The sequence below is a fragment of the Rattus rattus genome, chromosome 2 (genome assembly GCF_011064425.1).
Source record: "Rattus rattus isolate New Zealand chromosome 2, Rrattus_CSIRO_v1, whole genome shotgun sequence".
Taxonomy (NCBI): domain Eukaryota; kingdom Metazoa; phylum Chordata; class Mammalia; order Rodentia; family Muridae; genus Rattus; species Rattus rattus.
In genome coordinates this window covers 182325027-182330079 of record NC_046155.1, presented here as the reverse complement: position 1 = coordinate 182330079, position 5053 = coordinate 182325027, and positions in this window count along the sequence as shown.

The window sequence follows — 5053 nt, the reverse complement described above, 5'->3', positions numbered from 1 at the left end:
CTAAGCCTAATACTGTGAGCTGTATGTGTTTTGCAGCTTAAGTTTCAAACATTTAACAAGAAACAAGAAGCACACTTTTTCTATTTAGATAAACTTTAGATAGGTAGTTCTTACCTGCTTCAGAGATTTTCATAATGTACATTTAAAATAATTTAATGAAAAATAAAGCATTTTGTGGTAGAGAGATACATCAAGTAAAGGCAGCACTCTGAATTTCCTTAAAGAAGATGATTGGCAAAAAATCAATCTTCACTTTGAGTTTGCTATAAATGTGTCAAAACTGGCCACTAGGCTATTAAGTGCCCTTTGCCTTGACTAATGACAGTACAAAGTCCAAACATTTGACAGACAAGTTACTGCATAGTCAATTGCCCGATGTTTCCTAGACAAGGTAGGACATTCCTCCAAACTTTCTGCTTCAAATCAGGTCTCTCTGAACTCCTGGGCCTTACTCTCAAAGATGGATGTTCCCACTGCTATAGACAAACTGTCTAATAGCCAGTAAATCTCTGCCATTTTATTTAACACAGAAGCTCCTTGGTCTACATATCATCTTGCTTACTCAGGTGAAATTTATCACTCTCAGGTCTTTGAGAACTAGACTAATGATAGAGTTCATAAGTCCAGAACTTAATACTAATCAGTGAAGCTCTTTAGATATCATCATAGTCTCAAGCACCAAAACTGAAACTTCATTTGGCTTCTAATTATAAACTTTCAATGCACTTTTCCTTGTGTTCATTGAACATAACCAATCTATAGAACTTTGGACTCAACAAGATATGATAGAGTTTAGAAGTCCTTTGTTGAAAAGTTTTTAAATACAAATGAAGTGGACATTGTAACAATAATTCTAATCCTGAAAGTTTTCATAATTTTTGTATTGCATAAAATTTACAGATATTAGCTTTAAAGCCTCTTTCTTAGACTCTAAGTAGGAAATGTTGGGATATCCTACAACCATGCATATTGTATAAAATGCCTTGGAAGTTGTTACCCCTAATTCACACTTTGTAGTTGTCACCAAAAGCTCTTCAATATATTAATTTGAGTGGATATACCCACAATGCATTCTTTTTAATCTTTTCCTCTTTCACTTAGTTGATCTCTTCTGGTGTAACCTGTGATCAGCCCTAAATTGTTATTTTTATATTAAAAGTTTCTTGGATGCCAGGAGAACACTGAGCTCCTAATTGTTGTTTTATATGAACAAACATATTTCCCAATTTGTTTTTCACTTGAACAGAGGGTATCAGCAGCAGAGTCTAAGGGAAGGGATAGGTTCAAAATTCCCAATGGCACTTTTAATCCCTTGGAATAATTGGTGTGACAGACTGAGTCATCAACAAATTCAAAACATATATGGTCACAAAACATAAACCAAGATGTACTGGATACTGTGTTCTTCATCAAACAGACCTATGTACTAATATGCTCTTTGGCTCTTTTAGATTCTCAAAATCTGCTTTTGCTTTAATATGAAGTTATTACATAAACTGAAGAATTTTGATTGGTGCCTATTGGGAAAATGCCACATCCAACTCTACCATATCAATATTTGGACGGCTACATACAGTGAGTACAATTATTTATTTTTTGAGTTCAGAATTCTTATTGTTTAGATGGTGTAGTCATTAAAATTTACATATTGTTTATTTTTTATTTTAACAAATTCACTCTTAGAGATTCTAAAATGTTTTCATCAATTTTATTTTCCTTTTAGATTATTTTCCTTACTCAGGGGGAAATTAAATAGTAACTTTGACTGCAATGTCTGAGCTTTTCTGGCCTGATTTAGATGATTTATTCCAAACCTGGTTGATGATGGTGCCTGTGATATTAGAGGATGTACGAAGTGCAGTAGCCTGTGGTGAGTGTAATATTGGTTGAGTGAAAGAGCCCGTGTATTCTAAAAAATTCCCAATTTTCATCTATCTCATACTTTATTATGTGTTTGTTTGATAATTTAGTTTTATTTGCTTTTTTAATCAAACCATGGTGAATAATTGGTATGATTGCAGAAATACTGTGTTTTCTTCATCAATCCCAAGAAATTTATATCTGTATGAATATAAGTATGCAAGAAATAGAACAATAACATGTGAACATTATGTGAATACATGAAGAAATGTGTTGGAAACCAACAATTGGAAACTAGACCCAAAGAAATCCATGAAAGATCTTAGAATCTCTAAAACTGAAATTGTCAAAATTATAATTAAATAAAAACAAAAAAGGTGTCAAGGTGAATTATGTTCTATGAGACAATATTCTGTGCTTGGTAAAATCTTTTGAAGTATTAAGACATTAAATCAAGACAGTGGAGGAGAAAGATGTTTATATATAAATTAAAACTTCATGCTTTATTTCTTTGACAAATATAATTTTGAATTTTAAAAATACATCAAATATGGGTATATAAAATTTGTTGTTTGTATAAAATATTTCACAGTATTTCTAATTTTTAAGGAATCATATTTTGACTCAAAGTTAAATATTTTCTCATATGCATAGTAAATGGGGTAATATTTGGATGTTGGGTGGGGCCTCTTCTATTTCATTACATTTAGTGCTCTTTATAAACCAACTTTTTTTGGTGGTTTTTCCTCTCAGCAGTTGAGGCACCAATGTGTATGGGTAAGTGTTTCTCTTTATTTTATGCAGCAACAAGCCCTTCACTGCAAAGACTCTATTTCCAGATATGTGAGCAATTAATTTCTGGTCCGTTCATTACAAATAACAGGATTGATTCCTGAAAAAAAAATTGAACTTGCATGAAATCAGAAAAACATAAGCTAAATTAATGACAAAATTCAGTTACTTTTACTATAATATATTAAGAATATTTGTTATATGTAATTATCCTTATGATTGTGCACTTTTGCTCTTCATAGCTTGATATAGTTGATGAATCACAAGAATTAAATTATGCAATTTCGTTTTTAGACTATCATTTTTGGTAATTTTATATATTGCAGATTTAGAACATTTTCAAAGATTACCATTTTGATTCTTTTAAAGTTTTTTATTTATATTTGAATATTCCATAACTTATTATGATTCTGAATTGGCTTTTTATAATTTAACTTTCTTGTAATTTTAAACATGCAGAAGTATAAAAACAAGATGAAAAGTCTCTACCCATTGTAACCACTTTTATTAGTCCCATTTGCACTTTTTGGCAGTGAGATCTTGTTTGTGAGCTCTCCCTTTCTCTGTGTGTATTTTCAGGAAGTCATAATCTGCAGAGGTATATTCAATTAAAATTAAAAATACAAACAAAAGCAGTTCATAGCACATAGTGCAGGCTTTGTGGCCTTTTCAAGTTCTCACTCTGGGGATGACTGGTGACCTGTTTTTCAGCAGTGGATGTGTGCATCAACTAAAGCATTCACATTCCATAACTAATTAGACAGTTGTAGACTGATTCTATGGAAAATCTTTCTAGGGGAAGATTACAATCTTTCCTGTGGAAGAATATTATACCTTGGATAAATTAGATCAAATGGCACTTGTGTGTGTGTGTGTGTGTGTGTGTGTTTTGTTTACACATGGGCATTAAAGAGTTGTACAAGAAATTAAAGAAAGGATGTGCATAAGAATTTTTTAGAGAGAATGGAAGGGGGAAATGATGTAATCATTATATAATCTCAAGAAAAGGAATGATAAAAGTAGTTTTCATTTTCAAAATATATTTATTATAAAGCATGTGCTATAAAAGTTAGGTGTGCAAAAGTGAGTGATTGAATCTGTTTTATTAAAGTTGCCTCTGATAATTTGTTTGTTATGTCAAAGAACTTTATTAATCATTTAAATAAAAGATAATTAATTTCAAAATGCATGCATGCATTCACAAAATCACATTATAAATACTTTCAAAGATATACTCAAGTAGTAAATAATCAATTCTCCAGACAGGTTGTTGATTTTACTTTTTATGAAATACCACACAGATATTTCTCTGCTAGAATAATGGGAATCAAAGTTGGATTCTCTGGGATAATAACACACTTAATTGTTGAGCAAGCTCTCCTCCCCACCATAAAAATTTTCTTTGAAAATCTTAATAATAAAATATCTACATTTATAAGCAATTCAGTGCATTGTTCCTATTCTCCAAAGCCCCTACCTAGTTCAGTATCTACCCTCTCCACCTATATCTTTGATCCCCAACTTTAAGTTTTGTCAGGATCCATCATAAGACAAGCTGATATCTAGCAAGTAATTTTCCAGAAATGACTACACTTTATATTATATCTCTGTTGAAGCTCCAAATGCCAAGTCCTAGGAATAAATAATTTTAGGAAAGATTACTGCTTTTAATATACTTTTCATGTTATTATTAAACATATATAATAATGACTATGTATTTGCCCACCCCTTTGAGCAGAATCTCTGAAAGATCCAGTATTGTAGTGATGTTAGAGACAAATAGAATATCTTAATGATGATTTTATAGAAAACCCTTTGGAGGTCTTTTTAAAGTCCACACTAGAGAATCCTAAGACAATTAAGCAAGGTCATAAAACTGTGATTTATCATAGCTGTATGACCACCTTGAACCCCTTCCAGTGTGGGAAGCCAGCATGCAAAAGGGTGAACAGGGAACTTTTTAATATCGACAACTTAAGAAAAAGAAGCATCTGAGGAACTGGCTGAGAGAACTTTTTGGACAGAACACTTAGACAAAGGGAGGGAAAATTTTCCCTTGTCCATTAGATAGGATTTTGCTGCTTTTCATTTTTCAACTGACCTAAATGTATAATGAAAACCCTTTTCTTTGCAACTTCCAAGGGACTGAAATAACCACAGTCTCTGCTCAAAGGCCCTTACTTAATCCATAGCTGCATGGAGGGTGAACAAGAAAGTTTTTAGAGGGATGATCAGTATTTCAGTATAGTTAGAGAGCTAGAATATCTGGAAACCCTCAGACTTTAAAGCCACACTAGAATCCTACTCTGTGCCACCTCTACCCTTTCCAGTGTGGGAAGCTTCCAGCATCTAAATTGGTGCTTTGGAACAGAGACTTTTTAAGGTAAGACCACACAGATAG